At 51.8% G+C, this 24,945-nt stretch overlaps 1 protein-coding gene across 1 annotated transcript in view; it reads right to left on the bottom strand.

Moving 5' to 3' along the window:
• LOC147092877 (transforming growth factor beta-2 proprotein-like) overlaps positions 1-24,945 on the bottom strand; it is a 97,122-nt gene that overhangs the window by 1,799 nt on the left and 70,378 nt on the right. The gene's annotated exons all lie outside the window — the stretch shown is intronic.

The following is a 24,945-nucleotide window of genomic DNA, read 5'->3' as shown; positions in this document are numbered from 1 at the left end:
GCCCCCTCGGGCCTGTTACACAGGAACGGGAGGAGGCCCATTCAGCCCCTTGAGCCTGTTACACAGGAACAGGAGGAGGCCCATTCAGCCCCCTCGGGCCTGTTACACAGGAACAGGAGGAGGTCCATTCAGCCCCCTCGAGCCTGTTACACAGGGACAGGAGGAGGCCCATTCAGCCCCTCGAGCCTGTTGTACAGGAACAGGAGGAAGCCCATTCAGCCCCCTCGGGCCTGTTACACAGGAACAGGAGGAGGTCCATTCAGCCCCTCGAGCCTGTTACACAGGAACAGGAGGAGGCCCATTCAGCCCCTTGAGCCTGTTACACAGGAACAGGAGGAGGCCCATTCAGCCCCTTGAGCCTGTTACACAGGAACAGGAGGAGGCCCATTCAGCCCCCTCGGGCCTGTTACACAGGAACAGGAGGAGGCCCATTCAGCCCTTCGAGCCTGTTACACAGGGACAGGAGGAGGCCCATTCAGCCCCTTGAGCCTGTTACACAGGAACAGGAGGAGGCCCATTCAACCCCCTCGGGCCTGTTACACAGGAACAGGAGGAGGCCCATTCAGCCCTTCGAGCCTGTTACACAGGAACAGGAGGAAGCCCATTGAGCCCCTCGAGCCTGTTACACAGGAACAGGAGGAGGCCCATTCAGCCCCTCGAGCCTGTTGCACAGGAACAGGAGGAGGCCATTCAGCCCCTCGAGCCTGTTACACAGGAACAGGAGGAGGCCATTCAGCCCCTTCGGGCCTGTTACACAGGGACAGGAGGAAGCCCATTCAGCCCCCTCGGGCCTGTTACACAGGAACAGGAGGAGGCCCATTCAGCCCCCTCGGGCCTGTTACACAGGAACAGGAGGAGGCCATTCAGCCCCTTCGGGCCTGTTACACAGGAACAGGAGGAGGCCCATTCAGCCCCTTGAGCCTGTTACACAGGAACAGGAGGAGGCCCATTCAGCCCCCTCGGGCCTGTTACACAGGAACAGGAGGAAGCCCATTCAGCCCCTCGAGCCTGTTACACAGGAACAGGAGGAGGCCATTCAGCCCCTTCGGGCCTGTTACACAGGAACAGGAGGAGGCCCATTCAGCCCCTCGAGCCTGTTACACAGGAACAGGAGGAGGCCCATTCAGCCCTTCGAGCCTGTTACACAGGAACAGGAGGAGGCCCATTCAGCCCTTCGAGCCTGTTACACAGGAACAGGAGGAAGCCCATTGAGCCCCTCGAGCCTGTTACACAGGAACAGGAGGAGGCCATTCAGCCCCTCGAGCCTGTTACACAGGAACAGGAGGAGGCCCATTCAGCCCCTCGAGCCTGTTGCACAGGAACAGGAGGTGTCGTGTATTGATTGCGAGTTTGACACCAGTCAATACGGTAATGTAAATGTGCGAGTTTAACACCAGTCAATATGGTAATGTAATGTGCATTGCATTATGGGAATTACCCGGGAAAACGGCAGTCAGCCATTTTACCAATAAAGTAAAGATCACAGTTAGAAGCCTGTCTGCCTGACTCTGATTTAATTCGACGTATCTACATGCTTGATTGAACGCATTAAAGCATAGATACAACATTGGCGACGAGGATAACGAACAGGAATCATTTTAAATAGGTAGTTGCCCAAGTTTTAGTTAGCTAGGATGGAGAAGACCGGCATTCAAAATTTTGCATGCTTCGCCGAGCCAGCCACGTTGGGTCCAAGATGGACGAGGTGGTTAACGTCTTTTGAGCTCTATGCCGACGGCAAAGGACTCATTATCGACGATACCTCTACAGCGGCCACGAAGCAGAGGAGAAGAGCTCTACTTCTACACCTAGCAGGACCAGATGTCCAGGATATCTTTTCGACTCTACCAGACACAGGAGAGCCAGCAGACTACACGGCGGCGGTTAGTGCTTTGAATCACTACTTCGTGCCCCAGGTCAACGCAGCATTTGCTAGACAGACTTTTCATAAATTGTCCCAGAAGACAGGTGAGACTGTGCAACAATTTGCTACTCGCTTGCGGCAGGCTGCTAAGGACTGTGCTTTTGGGGGGGGATGCGGATAATCAAATAAGAGACGCTATCCTGAGTAGGTGCACGTCAGCCTATGTGCGGAGGAAACTGCTAGAGGAAGGGCAAGGTCTAACGCTCGCCCGCACGTTACAATTGGCCTCACAATGTGAAAACGTCGAGGAGCAGATGTCAGCCATGTCATGTACAGGGAAGGCAGAGACAGATACTGTTCGTCGTGTTACACAGAGAAGAGGGTATTATGCGAAAAGCTCGACAGAGAAACCAAAGGGAAATGGCGATAGGAACGAAAGGAAATGTTACAGATGTGGACACACAGACCACATGGGCAGAGATCCGAAATGCCCAGCACGCGGACAAATGTGTCATAAGTGCAAGGGAAAGGATCACTTCTCCAAAGTATGCCGCACAAAGGGTACAAAGAAACACAGTGTGAACAATGTAGAGGAACAAAATGACTTTGCATTTGCTGTTACTGGAAATAACGTGACAGAGAGACTTACCTTTTGTGTGGGGGGAGTAAACCTGAGAATGTTAATTGATTCGGGTGCAACTAGTAATGTGATAGATGAGAATACATGGGAAGGATTAAAGTCAGAACACATTAAGTGTCAGTCACATGTCCCTAAGACAGAGAGAAAGTTATTCTCTTATGCTTCTAGCCGACCACTGTCAGTTAAAGGTGTATTCACATGTGGGATTACAATAGGTAAGAGAACTGAGCAGGCGGAGTTCATTGCGGTTAAAGGCCATGGAGAGCCGTTGCTAGGAAGGGAGACAGCCATGAAACTGGGAGTTTTAAAAATAGGCGCAGATGTCTCAGCTGTGGTAGATGTAAGACAGCTACTAGAACAGCGGTATCCAAAGGTGTTCCAGGGAGTAGGAAGGCTGAACACAAAACAGATCAGTTTGTATATCGACCCACAAGTGAAGCCTGTGGCCCAGCCACTCAGGTGTATACCATTCAACTTAAGGGGGGCAGTAGAGGCCAAAATAAAACAATTGAGGGACATGGACATTATCGAACCTGTAACTGGTCCCACCCCATGGGTAAATCCTGTGGTTATTGTACCAAAAGCGGATAAGGATGTAAGGTTATGCCTAGACATGAGACGAGCAAACCAGGCAATAGTGAGGGAACGATATCCAATCCCCACCGTTGATGAGATACTCCAAGGTATGAACGGCTCGACGGTGTTTAGTAAGCTAGACCTGAAATGGGGCTATCACCAGCTAGAACTGACCCGAGTCACGAGAAATCACAACGTTTGCAGTACATAACGGAGTATACAGGTACAAGAGGTTGATATTCGGTGTATCTTTAGCTAGTGAGCAATATCAGCACGAGATAGCTAATGCCTTAGCTGGAATAGAGGGTGTTGAAAACATCTCAGACGACATTATCGTGCATGCACACGACCAGGAAACGCACGACAGACGCCTGCACGCTGTCATGACCAAACTAATGGAAAGTGGACTGACACTAAACTCAGAGAAGTGCCAATTCAACATGGACCGATTGATTTTCATGGGAATCCTGTTGTCTGAAAAGGGCATCGGACCAACAGCAGAGAGAGTGCGAGCGGTGGCAGAAGTTCGGGAACCAGAGAATGCTACAGAGGTGAGGAGTTTCTTGGGACTCGTTGGGTTACAGTAGCAGATTAATCCCACAGTTTGCAATGCTAACGGAGCCACTGCGACGCCTGACGAGAAAAGACACACCATTTAAATTTGGATCACAACAGAGACAGTCATTCAGTGCACTCAAGGAAGAGTTGGCCAGAGCCGGCACTTTAGCATATTTTGATAAGGACGCACCAACCAAGGTGATAGCAGATGCCAGTCCTGTAGGTTTAGGTGCAGTACCAATAGGGACAAGAGGTGCCAATATGCTATGTAAGTCGTAGTTTAACAGACTGAGAGAGGAAATACTCTCAAACAGAGAGAGAGGCCTTAGCTCTTGTATGGGCTTGTGAGAGGCTGCATCCATATGTGTATGGCCGAAAATTTAACTTGGTAACTGACCATAAGCCATTACAAGTGATATACAGCCCACACTCTAAACCCTGTGTCCGTATAGAGAGATGGGTACTTAGATTACAGCCGTACGATTTCAAGGTGATACACATTCCAGGCAAGCAAAACATTGCAGACCCACTGTCACGATTGCTGGGGGAGACAGCAAAACAGGAGAGACATTCTCATGGCTCAGATGAATACGTGAGATTTGTAGCTGTGAGTGCGACACCAAAAGCACTCACTACTAGAGAGGTGGAGGAAGCCTCTGCTACCGACCCAGAGCTGATTGAGGTACGGAAGGCAATCACAAACGGACATTTTGAGAACTGTAAAGCTTATGCAGCAATTGCAAACGAGCTGTGCGTAGTGGGGTACCTAGTTCTTCGGGGAACACGCATCGTGCTACCCACAGTGTTACATGCACGAGCCCTGGTGTTAGCACATGAAGGACACTTGGGAATAGTTGGAACAAAGCAACATCTCAGAACCAAGCTTTGGTGGCCTGGCATGAACAAGGCAGCTGAAAAACACTGTAAAGCGTGCCACGGCTGTCAGATAGTAGCCAGACCCGACCCACCTGAACCGTTGAGACCAACACCATTACCGGAGGGCCCCTGGCAGGATGTAGCTATAGACTTACTGGGACCCTTGCCATCCAACCACTCCATTCTTGTGGTAGTTGATTATTATAGTCGCTACTATGAATACAACATCATGACCTCCACAACAACAGAGAAGGTTATTGATAGTTTAGAGTCAATCTTCAGCCGTCATGGTTTGCCAATCACCTGCAAATCTGATAATGGTCCCCAATTCAGATCTGAATTATTCAAAGAATACTGTGAAAACAACGGGCTCAAACACCTGAAAGTGACAGCAAAATGGGTTCAGGCTAACGGAGAAGTCGAGCGCCAGAATGCATCGCTGATGAAGAGAATCAGAATTGCTCAGTCAGAAGGACTAGATTGGAAACGTGAACTTAGAAAATATGTGACTGTGTACAGGAGCATTGACCATGCCACGACAGGAAAGAGCCCGGCAGAGCTGCTCTTTAAACGGAAAATGAGAGGAAAGCTGCCAGACATCACAGAGTCGCGCGCAGACATGGAAGTACGTGACCGGGACGCAGAACAAAAAGGCAAGTCCAAACTGTACGCAGATGAACAGCGGAGAACACAATACTCAGAGGTGGAAGTTGGCGACATGGTGCTGGTACGGCAGGACAAAGTGGACAAGTTCACCACTCCTTTTAATGCCACACCGCACAAAGTTTTGAGTAAAACAGGGAGTCAAGTAGTAGTAGAATCTCCAGACGGAGCACGCTACTCGAGAAACACTACGTTTGTGAAGAAATACAGAACCAATGGACCAAAGGAGACACTCCATGAGCAGGAGGAAACACAAGGGACTGAGGACAGTATAGTGGACCCTGACACACATACCACTGTGACACAAGCAATACCCACTGACACCAACATGTCAGACATACCCAATACAGCCAGACCTCAAAGGGTTAGAAGAAAACCCCAAAGATTGTCTGATTATGTCACAACATAAACTGTGCGAGAACTGCATGGGTGATGTTAAATGTTTAAACCTGGGAATTATTTAGTTGTGTGGTAAGACACAAGTTTGTAAAAAGTTTATAAACCAAATAAGTTATGCAGTGTTATTGTAAGCAACTGTTTGTAAATTGCAAGTTTGTTTCCAAGGAAAAGGGGGATGTCGTGTATTGATTGCGAATTTGACACCAGTCAATACGGTAATGTAATGTGCATTGCATTATGGGAACACCCCGGGAAAGCAGCAGTCAGCCATTTTACCAATAAAGTGAACATCGTAGTTATAAGCCTGTCTGCCTGACTCTGATTTAATTCGACGTATCTACATGCGTGATTGAACGCATTAAAGCATAGATACAACAGGATCATTCAGCCCCTCGGGCCTTTTACACAGGAACAGGAGGAGGCCATTCAGCCCCCTCGAGCCTGTTACACAGGAACAGGAGGAGGCCCATTCAGCCCCTCGAGCCTGTTACACAAGAACAGGAGGAGGCCCATTCAGCCCCTCGAGCCTCTTACACAGGAACAGGAGGAGGCCCATTCAGCCCCTCGGGCCTGTTACACAGGAACTGGAGGAGGCCCATTCAGCCCCTCGGGCCTGTTACGCAGGAACAGAAGGAGGCCCATTCAGCCCCTCGGGCCTGTTACACAGGAACAGGAGGAGGCCATTCAGCCCCTCGGGCCTGTTACACAGGAACAGGAGGAGCCCCATTCAGGCCCTCGGGCCTGTTACACAGGAACAGGAGGAGGCCGTTCAGCCCCCTCGAGTCTGTTACACAGGAACAGGAGGAGGCCATTCAGCCCCTCGGGCCTGTTACACAGGAACAGAAGAAGGCCATTCAGCCCTTCGAGCCTGTTACATTGGAACAGGAGGAGGCTATTCAGCCCCTCGGGCCTGTTACACAGGAACAGGAGGAGGCCATTCAGCCCCCTCGAGTCTGTTACACAGGAAAAGGAGGAGCCCATTCAGCCCCTCGGGCCTGTTACACAGGAACAGGAGAAGGCCATTCAGCCCCCTCGAGTCTGTTACACAGGAACAGGAGGAGCCCATTCAGCCCCTCGAGCCTGTTACACTGGAACAGGAGGAGGCCCATTCAGCCCCTCGGGCCTGTTACACAGGAACTGGAGGAGGCCCATTCAGCCCCTCGGGCCTATTACGCAGGAACAGAAGGAGGCCCATTCAGCCCCTAGGGCCTGTTACACAGGAACAGGAGGAGGCCCACTCAGCCCCTTGGGCCTGTTACACAGGAACAGGAGGAGGCCATTCAGCCCCTCGGGACTGTTACACAAGAACAGGAGGAGGCCATTCAGACCCTCGGGCCTGTTACACAGGAACAGGAGGAGGTCATTCAGCACCATGGGCCTGTTACACAGGAACAGGAGGAGGCCCATTCAGCCCCATGAGTCTGTTCCACTGTTCAGTGAGATCATGGCTGATCTCTGCCTCAATTGCATTTACCTGCCTTTGTTCCCCATCCCTTCAAACCGCCAAAAAAATCTATCGCTCTCAGTTTCACTCTGTATCTAACCCGTGCTGTACCTGCCCTGGGATTGTTTGACAGGACAGTGTAGAGGGAGCTTTACTCTGTATCTAACCCGTGCTGTACCTGCCCTGGGAGTGTTTGATGGGACAGTGTAGAGGGAGCTTTACTCTGTATCTAACCCCGTGCTGTACCTGCCCTGGGAGTTTTGATGTGACAGTGTAGAGGGAGCTTTACTCTGTATCTAACCCGTGGTGTACCTGCCCTGGGAGTGTTTGATGGGACAGTGTAGAGGGAGCTTTACTCTGTATCTAACCCGTGCTGTACCTGCCCTGGGAGTGTTTGATGGGACAGTGTAGAGGGAGCTTTACTCTGTATCTAACTCGTGCTGTACCTGCCCTGGGAGTGTTTGATGGGACAGTGTAGAGGGAGCTTTACTCTGTATCTAACCCGTGCTGTACCTGCCCTGGGAGTGTTAAATGGGAAAGTGTAGAGGGAGCTTTACTCTATATCTAACCCGTGCTGTACCTGCCCTGGGAGTATTTGACGGGACAGTGTAGAGGGTGCTTTACTCTGTATCTAACCCCGTGCTGTACCTGCCCTGGGAGTGCTGGATGGGGACAGTGTAGAGGGAGCTTTACTCTGTATCTAACCCGTGCTGTACCTGCCCTGGGAGTGATTGATGGGATAGTGTAGAGGGAGCTTTACTCTGTATCTAACCTGTGCTGTACCTGCCCTGGGAGTGTTTGATGGGATAGTGCAGAAGGAGCTTTACTCTGCATCTAACCTGTGCTGTACCTGCCCGGGGAGTGTTGATGGGACAGTGCAGAGGGAGCTTTACTCTGTATCTAACCCGTGCTGTACCTGCCATGGGAGGGTTTGATGGGGCAGTGCAGTGGGAGCTTTACTCTGTATCTAACCCGTGCTCTACCTGACCTGGGAGTGTTTGATGGGGCAGTGTAGAGGGAGCTTTACTCTTTATCTAACCCGTGCTGTACCTGCCCGGGGAGTGTTTGATGGGACAGTGTAAAGGGAGCTTTACTCTGTATCTAACCCGTGCTGTACCTGCCCTGGGAGTGTTTGATGGGACAGTGTAGAGGGAGCTTTACTCTGTATCTAACCCGTGCTGTACCTGCCCTGGGAATGTTTGATGGGACAGTGTTGAGGGAGCTTTACTCTGTATCTACCCCGTGCTGTACCTGCCCTGGGAGTGTTTGATGGGACAGTGCAGAGGGAGCTTTACTCTGTATCTAACCCGTGCTGTACCTGCCCTGGGAGTGTTTGATGGGACAGTGTCGAGGGAGATTTACTCTCTTTCTAACCCGTTCTGTACCTGCCCTGGGAGTGTTTGATGGGACAGTGCAGAGGGAGCTTTACTCTGTATCTAACCCGTGCTGTACCTGCCCTGGGATTGTTTGACAGGACAGTGTAGAGGGAGCTTTACTCTGTATCTAACCCCGTGCTGTACCTGCCCTGGGAGTTTTTGATGTGACAGTGTAGAGGGAGCTTTACTCTGTATCTAACCCGTGGTATACCTGCCCTGGGAGTGTTTGACGGGACAATGTAGAGGGAGCTTTACTCTGTATCTAACCCGTGCTGTACCTGCCCTGGGAGTGTTTGATGGGACAGTGTAGAGGGAGCTTTACTCTGTATCTAACTCGTGCTGTACCTGCCCTGGGAGTGTTTGATGGGACAGTGTAGAGGGAGCTTTACTCTGTATCTAACCCGTGCTGTACCTGCCCAGGGAGTGTTAAATGGGAAAGTGTAGAGGGCGCTTTACTCTATATCTAACCCGTGCTGTACCTGCCCTGGGAGTATTTGACGGGACAGTGTAGAGGGTGCTTTACTCTGTATCTAACCCCGTGCTGTACCTGCCCTGGGAGTGCTGGATGGGGACAGTGTAGAGGGAGCTTTACTCTGTATCTAACCCGTGCTGTACCTGCCCTGGGAGTGTTGATGGGATAGTGTAGAGGGAGCTTTACTCTGTATCTAACCTGTGCTGTACCTGCCCGGGGAGTGTTGATGGGACAGTGTAGAGGGAGCTTTACTCTGTCTAGCCCGTGCTTTACCTGCCCTGGAAATGTTTGATGGGACAGTGTAGAGGGAGCTTTACTCTGTGTTTAACCTGTGCTGTCCCTGCCTTGGGAGTGTTTAATGGGACAGTGTAGAGGGAGCTTTACTCGGTATCTAACCCGTGGTGTACCTGCCCTGGGAGTGTGTGATGGGCAGTGTAGAGGGAACATTACTGTGCATATAACCTGAGCTGTACCTGCCCTGGGACTTTTTGAAGGGGACAGTGTAGAAGGAGTTTTACTCTGCATCTAACCCGTGCTGTACCTGCCCTGGGAGCGTTTGATGGGACAGTGTAGAGGGTGCTTTACTCTGTATCTAACCCCGTGCTGTACCTGCCCTGGGAGTGTTTGATGGGGACAGTGTAGAGGGAGCTTTACTCTGTATCTAACCCGTGCTGTACCTGCCCTGGGAGTGATTGATGGGACAGTGCAGAAGGAGCTTTACTCTGTATCTAACCTGTGCTGCACCTGCCCGGGGAGTGTTTGATGGGACAGTGTAGAGGGAGCTTTACTCTGTATCTAACCCGTGCTGTACCTGCCATGGGAGGGTTTGATGGGGCAGTGTAGTGGGAGCTTTACTCTGTATCTAACGCGTGCTGTACCTGCCCTGAGAGTGTTTGATGGGACACTGTAGAGGGAGCTTTACTCTGTATCTAACCCATGCTGTACCTGACCTGGGAGTGTTTGATGGGACAGTGTAGAGGGAGCTTTACTCTTTATCTAACCCGTGCTGTACCTGCCCGGGGAGTGTTTGATGGGACAGTGTAAAGGGAGCTTTACTGTGTATCTAACCCGTGCTGTACCTGCCCTGGCAGTGTTTGATGGGACAAAGTAGAGGGAGCTTTACTCTGTATCTAACCCCGTGCTGTATCTGCCCTGGGAATGTTTGACAGGACAGTGTAAAGGGAGCTCTACTCTGTATCTAGCCCGTGCTGTACCTGCCCTGGGAGTGTTTGACAGGACAGTGTAAAGGGAGCTTTACTCAGTATCTAACCCGTGCTGTACCTGCCCTGGGAGTGTTTGACGGGACAAAGTAGAGGGAGCTTTACTCTGTATCTAACCCCGTGCTGTACCTGCCCTGGGATTGTTTGACAGGACAGTGTAAAGGGAGCTTTACTCTGCATCTAACCCGTGTTGTACCTGCCCTGGGAGTGTTTGATGGGACAGTGTAGAGGGAGCTTTACTCTGTATCTAACCCGTGCTGTACCTGCCCTGGGAGCGTTTGATGGGGACAGTGTAGAGGGAGCTTTACTCTGTATCTAACCCGTGCTGTACCTGCCCTGGGAGTGTTTGATGGGACAGTGCAGAGGGAGCTTAACTCTGTATCTAACCCGTGCTGTACCTGCCCTGGGAGTGTTTGATGGGACAGTGTAGAGGGAGCTTTACTCTGTATCTAACCCGTGCTGTACCTGCCCTGGGAGTGTTTGATGGGACAGTGTAGAGGGAGCTTTACTCTGTATCTAACCCGTGCTGTACCTGCCCTGGGAGTGTTTGATGGGACAGTGTAGAGGGAGTTTTACTCTGTGTTTAACCTGTGCTGTCCCTGCCTTGGGAGTGTTTAATGGGACAGTGTAGAGGGAGCTTTACTCAGTATCTAACCCGTGCTGTACCTGCCCTGGGGGTGTTTGACGGGACAGTGTAGAGGGAGCTTTACTCTGGATCTAACCCGTGCTGTACCTGCCCTGGGAGTGTTTGATGGGACAGTGTAGAGGGAGCTTTACTCTGTATCTAACCTGTGCTGTACCTGCCCTGGGAGTGTTTGATGGGACAGTATAGAGAGAGCTTTACTCTGTATCTAACCCGTTCTGTACCTGCCCTGGGAATGTTTGATGGGACAATGTAGAGGGAGCTTTACTCTGTATCTAACCCGTGCTGTACCTGCCCTGGGAGTATTTGACGGGACAGTGTAGAGGGTGCTTTACTCTGTATCTAACCCCGTGCTGTACCTGCCCTGGGAGTTTTTGATGGGGACAGTGTAGAGGGAGCTTTACTCTGTATCTAACCCGTGCTGTACCTGCCCTGGGAGTGATTGATGGGATAGTGTAGAGGGAGCTTTACTCTGTATCTAACCCGTGCTGTACCTGCCCGGGGAGTGTTTGATGGGACAGTGTAGAGGGAGCTTTACTCTGTATCTAACCCGTGCTGTACCTGCCCTGGGAGTGTTTGATGGGACACTGTAGAGGGAGCTTTACTCTGTATCTAACCCCGTGCTGTACCTGCCCTGGGATTGTTTGACAGGACAGTGTAAAGGGAGCTTTACTCTGTATCTAACCCGTGCTGTACCTGCCCTGGGAATGTTTGATGGGACAGTGTTGAGGGAGCTTTACTCTGTATCTACCCCGTGCTGTACCTGCCCTGGGAGTGTTTGATGGGACAGTGCAGAGGGAGCTTTACTCTGTATCTAACCCGTGCTGTACCTGCCCTGGGAGTGTTTGATGGGACAGTGTCGAGGGAGCTTTACTCTGTATCTAACCCGTTCTGTACCTGCCCTGGGAGTGTTTGATGGGACAGTGTAGAGGGAGCTTTACTCTGTCTAGCCCGTGCTTTACCTGCCCTGGAAATGTTTGATGGGACAGTGTAGAGGGAGCTTTACTCTGTGTTTAACCTGTGCTGTCCCTGCCTTGGGAGTGTTTAATGGGACAGTGTAGAGGGAGCTTTACTCGGTATCTAACCGATGGTGTACCTGCCCTGGGAGTGTGTGATGGGCAGTGCAGAGGGAACATTACTGTGTATATAACCTGAGCTGTACCTGCCCTGGGACTTTTTGAAGGGGACAGTGTCGAAGGAGTTTTACTCTGCATCTAACCCGTGCTGTACCTGCCCTGGGAGCGTTTGATGGGACAGTGTAGAGGGTGCTTTACTCTGTATCTAACCCCGTGCTGTACCTGCCCTGGGAGTGTTTGATGGGGACAGTGTAGAGGGAGCTTTACTCTGTATCTAACCCGTGCTGTACCTGCCCTGGGAGTGATTGATGGGACAGTGTAGAAGGAGCTTTACTCTGTATCTAACCTGTGCTGCACCTGCCCGGGGAGTGTTTGATGGGACAGTGCAGAGGGAGCTTTACTCTGTATCTAACCCGTGCTGTACCTGCCATGGGAGGGTTTGATGGGGCAGTGTAGTGGGAGCTTTACTCTGTATCTAACGCGTGCTGTACCTGCCCTGAGAGTGTTTGATGGGACACTGTAGAGGGAGCTTTACTCTGTATCTAACCCATGCTGTACCTGACCTGGGAGTGTTTGATGGGACAGTGTAGAGGGAGCTTTACTCTGTATCTAACCCGTGCTGTACCTGCCCTGGGAATGTTTGATGGGACAGTGTTGAGGGAGCTTTACTCTGTATCTACCCCGTGCTGTACCTGCCCTGGGAGTGTTTGATGGGACAGTGCAGAGGGAGCTTTACTCTGTATCTAACCCGTGCTGTACCTGCCCTGGGAGTGTTTGATGGGACAGTGTCGAGGGAGATTTACTCTCTTTCTAACCCGTTCTGTACCTGCCCTGGGAGTGTTTGATGGGACAGTGCAGAGGGAGCTTTACTCTGTATCTAACCCGTGCTGTACCTGCCCTGGGATTGTTTGACAGGACAGTGTAGAGGGAGCTTTACTCTGTATCTAACCCCGTGCTGTACCTGCCCTGGGAGTTTTTGATGTGACAGTGTAGAGGGAGCTTTACTCTGTATCTAACCCGTGGTATACCTGCCCTGGGAGTGTTTGACGGGACAATGTAGAGGGAGCTTTACTCTGTATCTAACCCGTGCTGTACCTGCCCTGGGAGTGTTTGATGGGACAGTGTAGAGGGAGCTTTACTCTGTATCTAACTCGTGCTGTACCTGCCCTGGGAGTGTTTGATGGGACAGTGTAGAGGGAGCTTTACTCTGTATCTAACCCGTGCTGTACCTGCCCAGGGAGTGTTAAATGGGAAAGTGTAGAGGGCGCTTTACTCTATATCTAACCCGTGCTGTACCTGCCCTGGGAGTATTTGACGGGACAGTGTAGAGGGTGCTTTACTCTGTATCTAACCCCGTGCTGTACCTGCCCTGGGAGTGCTGGATGGGGACAGTGTAGAGGGAGCTTTACTCTGTATCTAACCCGTGCTGTACCTGCCCTGGGAGTGTTGATGGGATAGTGTAGAGGGAGCTTTACTCTGTATCTAACCTGTGCTGTACCTGCCCGGGGAGTGTTGATGGGACAGTGTAGAGGGAGCTTTACTCTGTCTAGCCCGTGCTTTACCTGCCCTGGAAATGTTTGATGGGACAGTGTAGAGGGAGCTTTACTCTGTGTTTAACCTGTGCTGTCCCTGCCTTGCGAGTGTTTAATGGGACAGTGTAGAGGGAGCGTTACTCGGTATCTAACCCGTGGTGTACCTGCCCTGGGAGTGTGTGATGGGCAGTGTAGAGGGAACATTACTGTGCATATAACCTGAGCTGTACCTGCCCTGGGACTTTTTGAAGGGGACAGTGTAGAAGGAGTTTTACTCTGCATCTAACCCGTGCTGTACCTGCCCTGGGAGCGTTTGATGGGACAGTGTAGAGGGTGCTTTACTCTGTATCTAACCCCGTGCTGTACCTGCCCTGGGAGTGTTTGATGGGGACAGTGTAGAGGGAGCTTTACTCTGTATCTAACCCGTGCTGTACCTGCCCTGGGAGTGATTGATGGGACAGTGCAGAAGGAGCTTTACTCTGTATCTAACCTGTGCTGCACCTGCCCGGGGAGTGTTTGATGGGACAGTGTAGAGGGAGCTTTACTCTGTATCTAACCCGTGCTGTACCTGCCATGGGAGGGTTTGATGGGGCAGTGTAGTGGGAGCTTTACTCTGTATCTAACGCGTGCTGTACCTGCCCTGAGAGTGTTTGATGGGACACTGTAGAGGGAGCTTTACTCTGTATCTAACCCATGCTGTACCTGACCTGGGAGTGTTTGATGGGACAGTGTAGAGGGAGCTTTACTCTTTATCTAACCCGTGCTGTACCTGCCCGGGGAGTGTTTGATGGGACAGTGTAAAGGGAGCTTTACTGTGTATCTAACCCGTGCTGTACCTGCCCTGGCAGTGTTTGATGGGACAAAGTAGAGGGAGCTTTACTCTGTATCTAACCCCGTGCTGTATCTGCCCTGGGAATGTTTGACAGGACAGTGTAAAGGGAGCTCTACTCTGTATCTAGCCCGTGCTGTACCTGCCCTGGGAGTGTTTGACAGGACAGTGTAAAGGGAGCTTTACTCAGTATCTAACCCGTGCTGTACCTGCCCTGGGAGTGTTTGACGGGACAAAGTAGAGGGAGCTTTACTCTGTATCTAACCCCGTGCTGTACCTGCCCTGGGATTGTTTGACAGGACAGTGTAAAGGGAGCTTTACTCTGCATCTAACCCGTGTTGTACCTGCCCTGGGAGTGTTTGATGGGACAGTGTAGAGGGAGCTTTACTCTGTATCTAACCCGTGCTGTACCTGCCCTGGGAGCGTTTGATGGGGACAGTGTAGAGGGAGCTTTACTCTGTATCTAACCCGTGCTGTACCTGCCCTGGGAGTGTTTGATGGGACAGTGCAGAGGGAGCTTAACTCTGTATCTAACCCGTGCTGTACCTGCCCTGGGAGTGTTTGATGGGACAGTGTAGAGGGAGCTTTACTCTGTATCTAACCCGTGCTGTACCTGCCCTGGGAGTGTTTGATGGGACAGTGTAGAGGGAGCTTTACTCTGTATCTAACCCGTGCTGTACCTGCCCTGGGAGTGTTTGATGGGACAGTGTAGAGGGAGTTTTACTCTGTGTTTAACCTGTGCTGTCCCTGCCTTGGGAGTGTTTAATGGGACAGTGTAGAGGGAGCTTTACTCAGTATCTAACCCGTGCTGTACCTGCCCTGGGGGTGTTTGACGGGACAGTGTAGAGGGAGCTTTACTCTGGATCTAACCCGTGCTGTACCTGCCCTGGGAGTGTTTGATGGGACAGTGTAGAGGGAGCTTTACTCTGTATCTAACCTGTGCTGTACCTGCCCTGGGAGTGTTTGATGGGACAGTATAGAGAGAGCTTTACTCTGTATCTAACCCGTTCTGTACCTGCCCTGGGAATGTTTGATGGGACAATGTAGAGGGAGCTTTACTCTGTATCTAACCCGTGCTGTACCTGCCCTGGGAGTATTTGACGGGACAGTGTAGAGGGTGCTTTACTCTGTATCTAACCCCGTGCTGTACCTGCCCTGGGAGTGTTTGATGGGGACAGTGTAGAGGGAGCTTTACTCTGTATCTAACCCGTGCTGTACCTGCCCTGGGAGTGATTGATGGGATAGTGTAGAGGGAGCTTTACTCTGTATCTAACCCGTGCTGTACCTGCCCGGGGAGTGTTTGATGGGACAGTGTAGAGGGAGCTTTACTCTGTATCTAACCCGTGCTGTACCTGCCCTGGGAGTGTTTGATGGGACACTGTAGAGGGAGCTTTACTCTGTATCTAACCCCGTGCTGTACCTGCCCTGGGATTGTTTGACAGGACAGTGTAAAGGGAGCTTTACTCTGTATCTAACCCGTGCTGTACCTGCCCTGGGAATGTTTGATGGGACAGTGTTGAGGGAGCTTTACTCTGTATCTACCCCGTGCTGTACCTGCCCTGGGAGTGTTTGATGGGACAGTGCAGAGGGAGCTTTACTCTGTATCTAACCCGTGCTGTACCTGCCCTGGGAGTGTTTGATGGGACAGTGTCGAGGGAGCTTTACTCTGTATCTAACCCGTTCTGTACCTGCCCTGGGAGTGTTTGATGGGACAGTGTAGAGGGAGCTTTACTCTGTCTAGCCCGTGCTTTACCTGCCCTGGAAATGTTTGATGGGACAGTGTAGAGGGAGCTTTACTCTGTGTTTAACCTGTGCTGTCCCTGCCTTGGGAGTGTTTAATGGGACAGTGTAGAGGGAGCTTTACTCGGTATCTAACCCATGGTGTACCTGCCCTGGGAGTGTGTGATGGGCAGTGCAGAGGGAACATTACTGTGTATATAACCTGAGCTGTACCTGCCCTGGGACTTTTTGAAGGGGACAGTGTCGAAGGAGTTTTACTCTGCATCTAACCCGTGCTGTACCTGCCCTGGGAGCGTTTGATGGGACAGTGTAGAGGGTGCTTTACTCTGTATCTAACCCCGTGCTGTACCTGCCCTGGGAGTGTTTGATGGGGACAGTGTAGAGGGAGCTTTACTCTGTATCTAACCCGTGCTGTACCTGCCCTGGGAGTGATTGATGGGACAGTGTAGAAGGAGCTTTACTCTGTATCTAACCTGTGCTGCACCTGCCCGGGGAGTGTTTGATGGGACAGTGCAGAGGGAGCTTTACTCTGTATCTAACCCGTGCTGTACCTGCCATGGGAGGGTTTGATGGGGCAGTGTAGTGGGAGCTTTACTCTGTATCTAACGCGTGCTGTACCTGCCCTGAGAGTGTTTGATGGGACACTGTAGAGGGAGCTTTACTCTGTATCTAACCCATGCTGTACCTGACCTGGGAGTGTTTGATGGGACAGTGTAGAGGGAGCTTTACTCTTTATCTAACCCGTGCTGTACCTGCCCGGGGAGTGTTTGATGGGACAGTGTAAAGGGAGCTTTACTGTGTATCTAACCCGTGCTGTACCTGCCCTGGCAGTGTTTGATGGGACAAAGTAGAGGGAGCTTTACTCTGTATCTAACCCCGTGCTGTATCTGCCCTGGGAATGTTTGACAGGACAGTGTAAAGGGAGCTCTACTCTGTATCTAGCCCGTGCTGTACCTGCCCTGGGAGTGTTTGACAGGACAGTGTAAAGGGAGCTTTACTCAGTATCTAACCCGTGCTGTACCTGCCCTGGAAGTGTTTGACGGGACAAAGTAGAGGGAGCTTTACTCTGTATCTACCCCCGTGCTGTACCTGCCCTGGGATTGTTTGACAGGACAGTGTAAAGGGAGCTTTACTCTGCATCTAACCCGTGTTGTACCTGCCCTGGGAGTGTTTGATGGGACAGTGTAGAGGGAGCTTTACTCTGTATCTAACCCGTGCTGTACCTGCCCTGGGAGTGTTTGATGGGGACAGTGTAGAGGGAGCTTTACTCTGTATCTAACCCGTGCTGTACCTGCCCTGGGAGTGTTTGATGGGACAGTGTTGAGGGAGCTTTACTCTGTATCTACCCCGTGCTGTACCTGCCCTGGGAGTGTTTGATGGGACAGTGCAGAGGGAGCTTAACTCTGTATCTAACCCGTGCTGTACCTGCCCTGGGAGTGTTTGATGGGACAGTGTAGAGGGAGCTTTACTCTGTATCTAACCCGTGCTGTACCTGCCCTGGGAGTGTTTGATGGGACAGTGTAGAGGGAGCTTTACTCTGTATCTAACCCGTGCTGTACCTGCCCTGGGAGTGTTTGATGGGACAGTGTAGAGGGAGTTTTACTCTGTGTTTAACCTGTGCTGTCCCTGCCTTGGGAGTGTTTAATGGGACAGTGTAGAGGGAGCTTTACTCAGTATCTAACCCGTGCTGTACCTGCCCTGGGGGTGTTTGACGGGACAGTGTAGAGGGAGCTTTACTCTGTATCTAACCCGTGCTGTACCTGCCCTGGGAGTGTTTGATGGGACAGTATAGAGAGAGCTTTACTCTGTATCTAACCCGTTCTGTACCTGCCCTGGGAATGTTTGCTGGGACAATGTAGAGGGAGCTTTACTCTGTATCTAACCCGTGCTGTACCTGCCCTGGGAGTATTTGACGGGACAGTGTAGAGGGTGCTTTACTCTGTATCTAACCCCGTGCTGTACCTGCCCTGGGAGTGTTTGATGGGGACAGTGTAGAGGGAGCTTTACTCTGTATCTAACCCGTGCTGTACCTGCCCTGGGAGTGATTGATGGGATAGTGTAGAGGGAGCTTTACTCTGTATCTAACCCGTGCTGTACCTGCCCTGGGAGTGTTTGATGGGACAGTGTAGAGGGAGCTTTACTCTGTATCTAACCCGTGCTGTACCTGCCCTGGGAGTGATTGATGGGATAGTGTTGAGGGAGCTTTACTCTATATCTAACCCGTGCTGTACCTGCCCTGGGAGTGTTTCATGGGACAGTGTAGAAGGAGCTTTACTCTGTATCTAACCTGTGCTGTACCTGCCCCGGGAGTGTTTGATGGGGACAGTGTAGAGGGAGCTTTACTCTGTATCTAACCCTGTGCTGTATCTGCCCTGGGATTGTTTGACAGGACAGTGTAAAGGGAGCTTTACTCTGTATCTAACCCGTGCTGTACCTGCCCTGGGAGTGCTTGATGGGACACTGTAGAGGGAGCTTTACTCTGTATCTAACGCCGTGCTGTACCTGCCCTGGGATTGTTTGACAGGACAGTGTAAAGGGAGCTTTACTCTGTATCTAACCCGTGCTGTACCTGCCCTGGGAGTGTTTGATGGGACAGTGTAGAGGGAGCTTTACTCTGTACCTAACCCGTGGTGTACCTGCCCTGGGAGTGTGTGATGGGCAGTGTAGAGGGAACATTACTGTGTATATAACCTGAGCTGTACCTGCCCTGGGACTTTTTGAAGGGGACAGTGTCGAAGAAGTTTTACTCTGCATCTAACCCGTGCTGTACCTGCCCTGGGAGCGTTTGATGGGACACTGTAGAGGGTGCTTTACTCTGTATCTAACCCCGTGCTGTACCTGCCCTGGGAGTGTTTGATGGGGACAGTGTAGAGGGAGCTTTACTCTGTATCTAACCCATGCTGTACCTGCCCTGGGAGCGTTTGATGGGACACTGTAGAGGGAGCTTTACTCTGTATCTAACCCCGTGCTGTACCTGCCCTGGGAGTGTTTGATGGGGACAGTGTAGAGGGAGCTTTACTCTGTATCTAACCCGTGCTGTACCTGCCCTGGGAGTGTTTGATGGGATAGTGTAGAAGGAGCTTTACTCTGTATCTAACCTGTGCTGTACCTGCCCTGGGATTGTTTGAAGGGCCAGTGTAGAGGGAGCTTTTCTCTGTATCTAACCCGTGCTGTACCTGCCCTGGGAGTGTTTGATGGGACAGTGTAGAGGGAGTTTTGCTCTGTATCTAACCCATGCTGTACCTGCCCTGGCAGCGTTTGATGGGACAATGTAGAGTGAGCTTTACTCTGTATCTAACCCGTGCTGTACCTGCCCTGGGAGTGTTTGATGGGACAGTGTAGAGGGAGCTTTACTCTGTATCTAACCTGTGCTGTACCTGCCCTGGGAGTGTTTGATGGGACAGTGTAGAGGGAGCTTTACTCTGTATATAACCCTTGCTGTACCTGCCCTGGGAGTGTTTGATGGGACAGTGTAAAGGGAGCTTTACTCTGTATCTAACCCGTGCTGTACCTGCCCTGGGAGTGTTTAATGGGACAGTGTAGAGGGAGCTTTACTGTGTATCTAACCCGTGCTGTACCTGCCCTGGGGGTGTTTGATGGGACAAAGTAGAGGGAGCTTTACTCTGTAACTAACCTCTGCTGTACCTGCCCTGGGAGTGCTTGATGGGACAGTGCAGAGGGAGCTTTACTCTGTATCTAACCCGTGCTGTACCTGCCCTGGGAGTGTTTGATGGGACAGTGTAGAGGGAGCTTTACTCTGTATCTAACCCCGTGCTGTATCTGCCCTGGGATTGTTTGACAGGACAGTGTAAAGGGAGCTTTACTCTGTATCTAGCCCGTGCTGTACCTGCCCAGGGAGTGTTTGACAGGACAGTGTAAAGGGAGCTTTACTCTGTAACTAACCCGTGCTGTACCTGCCCTGGGAGTGTTTGACGGGACAAAGTAGAGGGAGCTTTACTCTGTATCTAACCCCGCGCTGTACCTGCCCTGGGATTGTTTGACAGGACAGTGTAAAGGGAGCTTTACTCTGCATCGAACCCGTGTTGTACCTGCCCTGGGAGTGTTTGATGGGACAGTGTAGAGGGAGCTTTACTCTGTATCTAACCCGTGCTGTACCTGCCCTGGGAGTGTTTGATGGGACAGTGTAGAGGGAGCTTTACTCTGTATCTAACCCGTGCTGTACCTGCCCTGGGAGTGTTTGATGGGACAGTGTAGAGGGAGCTTTACTCTGTATCTAACCCGTGCTGTACCTGCCCTGGGAGTGTTTGATGGGGACAGTGCAGAGGGAGCTTTACTCTGTATCTAACCCGTGCTTTACCTGCCCTGGGAGTGTTTGATGGGACAGTGTTGAGGGAGCTTTACTCTGTAGCTACCCCGTGCTGTACCTGCCCTGGGAGTGTTTGATGGGACAGTGCAGAGGGAGCTTTACTCTGTATCTAACCCGTGCTGGACCTGCCCTGCGAGTGTTTGATGGGACAGTGTTCAGGGAGCTTTACTCTGTATCTACCCCGTGCTGTCCCTGCCCTGGGAGTGTTTGATGGGACAGTGCAGAGGGAGCTTAACTCTATATCTAACCCTTGCTGTACCTGCCCTGGGAGTGTTTGATGGGACAGTGTAGAGGGAGCTTTACTCTGTATCTAACCCGTGCTGTACCTGCCCTGGGAGTGTTTGATGGGACAGTGTAGAGGGAGCTTTACTCTGTATCTAACCCGTGCTGTACCTGCCCTGGGAGTGTTTGATGGGACAGTGTAGAGGGAGTTTTACTCTGTGTTTAACCTGTGCTGTCCCTGCCTTGGGAGTGTTTAATGGGACAGTGTAGAGGGAGCTTTACTCAGTATCTACCCGTGCTGTACCTGCCCTGGGGGTGTTTGACGGGACAGTGTAGAGGGAGCTTTACTCTGTATCTAACCCGTGCTGTACCTGGCCTGGGAGTGTTTGATGGGACAGTGTAGAGGGAGCTTTACTCTGTATCTAACCTGTGCTGTACCTGCCCTGGGAGTGTTTGATGGGACAGTATAGAGAGAGCTTTACTCTGTATCTAACCCGTTCTGTACCTGCCCTGGGAATGTTTGATGGGACAATGTAGAGGGAGCTTTACTCTGTATCTAACCCGTGCTGTACCTGCCCTGGGAGTATTTGACGGGACAGTGTAGAGGGTGCTTTACTCTGTATCTAACCCCGTGCTGTACCTGCCCTGGGAGTGTTTGATGGGGACAGTGTAGAGGGAGCTTTACTCTGTATCTAACCCGTGCTGTACCTGCCCTGGGAGTGATTGATGGGATAGTGTAGAGGGAGCTTTACTCTGTATCTAACCCGTGCTCTACCTGACCTGGGAGTGTTTGATGGGGCAGTGTAGAGGGAGCTTTACTCTTTATCTAACCCGTGCTGTACCTGCCCGGGGAGTGTTTGATGGGACAGTGTAAAGGGAGCTTTACTCTGTATCTAATCCGTGCTGTACCTGCCCTGGGAGTGTTTGATGGGACAGTGTTGAGGGAGCTTTACTCTGTATCTACCCCGTGCTGTACCTGCCCTGGGAGTGTTTGATGGGACAGTGCAGAGGGAGCTTTACTCTGTATCTAACCCGTGCTGGACCTGCCCTGCGAGTGTTTGATGGGACAGTGTTCAGGGAGCTTTACTCTGTATCTACCCCGTGCTGTCCCTGCCCTGGGAGTGTTTGATGGGACAGTGCAGAGGGAGCTTAACTCTGTATCTAACCCGTGCTGTACCTGCCCTGGGAGTGTTTGATGGGACAGTGTAGAGGGAGCTTTACTCTGTATCTAACCCGTGCTGTACCTGCCCTGGGAGTGTTTGATGGGACAGTGTAGAGGGAGTTTTACTCTGTGTTTAACCTGTGCTGTCCCTGCCTTGGGAGTGTTTAATGGGACACTGTAGAGGGAGCTTTACTCTGTATCTAACCCGTGCTGTACCTGCCCTGGGAGTGTTTGATGACACAGTGTAGAGGGAGCTTTACTCTGTATCTAACCCGTGCTATACCTGCCCTGGGTGTGTTTGATGGGACAGTGTAAAGGAAGCTTTAATCTGTATCTAATCCATGTTGTACCTGCTCTGGGAGTTTTTGATGGGGACAGTGTACAAGGAGCTTTACTCTGCATCTAACCTGTGCTGTACCTGCCCTGGGAGTGTTTGATGGGGACAGTGTAGAAAGAGCTTAACTCTGTAGCTAACCCGTGCTGGACCTACCCTGGGAGTGTTTGACGGGACAGCGCAGAGAGAGCTTTACTCTGTATCTAATCCGTGCTGTAACTGCCCTGGGAGTGTTTGTTGGGACAGTGTGGAAGGAGCTTTACTCTGTATCTCACCCCGTGCTGTACCTGCCCTGGGAATGTTTGATGGGGCAGTGTAGTGGGAGCTTTACTCTGCATCTAACCTGTGCTGTACCTGCCCTTGGAGTGTTTGATGGGACAGTGTAGAGTGAACTTTACTCTGTATCTAACCCGTGCTGTACCTGCCCTGGGAGTGTTTGATGGTCACAGTGTGGAGGGAGCTTTACTCTGTATCTAACCCGTGCTGTACCTGCCCTGGGAGTGTTTGATGGGACAGTGTAGAGGGATCTTTACTCTGTATCTAACCCGTGCTTTTCCTGCCCTGGGAGTGTATGATGGGACAGTGTAGAGGGAGCTTTACTCTGTATCTAACCCGTGCTGTACCTGCCCTGGGAGTGTTTGATGGGACAGTGTACAGGGAGCTTTACTCTGTATCTAACCCATGCTGTACCTGCCTGGGAGTGTGTAATGTGACAGTGTAGAGGGAGCTTTACTCTGTATCTAACGCGTGTTGTACCTGCCCTGGGAGTGTTTGATGGGATAGTGTAGAGGGAGCTTTACTCTGTACCTAACCCGTGCTGTACCTGCCCTGGCAGTGTTTGATGGGACAGTGTAGAGGGAGCTTTACTCTGTATCTAACCCGTGCTGTACCTGCCCTGGGAGTGTTTGATGGGGACAGTGTAGAAAGAGCTTAACTCTGTAGCTAACCCGTGCTGGACCTACCCTGGGAGTGTTTGACGGGACAGCGCAGAGAGAGCTTTACTCTGTATCTAATCCGTGCTGTAACTGCCCTGGGAGTGTTTGTTGGGACAGTGTAGTGGGAGCTTTACTCTGCATCTAACCTGTGCTGTACCTGCCCTTGGAGTGTTTGATGGGACAGTGTAGAGGGAGCTTTACTCTGTATCTAACCTGTGCTGTACCTGCCCTGGGAGTGTTTGAAGTGAAGGTGTAGAGGGAGCTTTACTCTGTATCTAACCCTTGCTGTTACTGCCCTTGGAGTGTTTGACGGGACAGTGTAGAGGGAGCTTTACTCTGTATCTAACCCATGCTGTACCTACCTTGGGAGTGTTTGATGGGACAGTGCAGAGGGAGCTTTACTCTGTATCTAACCTGTGCTGTACCTGCCCTGGGAGTGTTTGATGGGGACAATGTACAGGGAGCTTTACTCTGTATCTAACCCGTGCTGTACCTCGCCTTGTAGTGTTTGATGGGATCGTGTAAAGGGAGCTTTACTCTGTATCTAACGCCGTGCTGTACCTGCCCTGGGAATGTTTGATGGGGCAGTGTAGTGGGAGCTTTACTCTGCATCTAACCCGTGCTGTACCTGCCCTGGGAGTGTTTGATGGGACAGTGTAGAGGGAGCTTTACTCTCTATCTAACCCGTGCTGTAACTGCCCTGGGAGCGTTTGATGGTACAGTGTAGAGGGAGCTTTACTCTCTATCTAACCCGTGCTGTAACTGCCCTGGGAGCGTTTGACAGGACAGTGTAAAGGGAGCTTTACTCTGTATCTAACCCGTGCTGTACCTGCACTGGGTGTGTTTGATGGGACAGTGTAGATGGAGCTTTACTCTGTATCTAACCCATGCTGTACCTGCCATGGGAGGGTTTGATCGGGCAGTGCAGTGGGAACTTTACTCTGTATCTAACCCGTGCTGTACCTGCCCTGGGAGTGTTTGATGGGACAGTGTAGAGGGAGCTTTACTCTGTATCTCACCCGTGCTGTACCTGCCCCGGGAGTGTTTGACGGGGACAGTGTGTTCCTTTAATGTGATGATGCTGCCAGTGAGCACAGGATGGAGCTGAAAGTTGGCAGGAGTTCTCGGTGCTGTCAAAATAACCTCCAGCCGGTCGAAAACAGGATAGCTGGGACCTCTTGCCCAGCTCTGTGGGGACGCAGTGTTGTCCTTGTGGGCTACTCGGTATTTCCCGTGCAAACATCTTTGTCAAAAACATCATTGAGTGCTCTCTAGTGATCCATCACTGAGTAAATATGCAGAGGTGGCAATGGTGCCATTCAGCTCCCAACCCCGAGGTCTCGCACGCCAGCGCTGGATTCACTCTCTCGCTCGTCAACACTTGAACCCAAACAACTTGTTTAGTGTAATTCACCCCTCCGCTCTCACACCCAGTTCTGCCCCCTCCCCCCAGCCTGTCCCGTCCCCGAGACACTGTGTCTCGCCGGGGGTGGGGGGGCGGTGGGGGGGCGGGAAGGGCGGTGGGGGTTGGTGGAAGCGGAAATAGGCCAGCATCCCCCCACCACCCCCCCCGCCCCAACTCATACCGTTCCCTAGATCTCAGAGCAGCGACTATTCTTGGAGGCTATTTGACTATGAGGGCATCGCCGCCTCGCCCCTGCATTGGGGAGCGTAGCTAATTCTCCACCCCACCCCCCACCTTTCCCAGGGACGCCCTCCGGACCTCAGCTAAGCCTCACCCTGCAGTGTGAAGTGTAGCTGGTTTCCTGCCCTGCCCCGCCCCCCCCGGGAAGTGGGCTCCGCGCCATTCCAGGCTCAGATGAAGTAACCCGGCACAAGCCCGGGATCGAACCCTGAGATCTTCCTGCTCTGTGCGCCTCTTGGGCCCTAAATACGTGGCGGCTCGCCCAGCTGATCAGGCCGAAGGTGACCGGGAGCCTGATAACCCCGCGACCCATAACCCCGTCACCCATAGCCCCGCCACCCATAGCCCCGCCACCCATAATCCCGCCACCCATAACCCCATGACCCATAGCCCCGCGACCCATAGCCCCGCG

Source organism: Somniosus microcephalus, unplaced genomic scaffold (genome assembly GCF_052327205.1).
Source record: "Somniosus microcephalus isolate GS21.2 unplaced genomic scaffold, FLI_Smic_1.0 unresolved_chr2, whole genome shotgun sequence".
NCBI lineage: Eukaryota > Metazoa > Chordata > Chondrichthyes > Squaliformes > Somniosidae > Somniosus > Somniosus microcephalus.
Note: the sequence above shows the minus strand (reverse complement) of the source record. Positions and strands in the feature narration are given on the sequence as shown.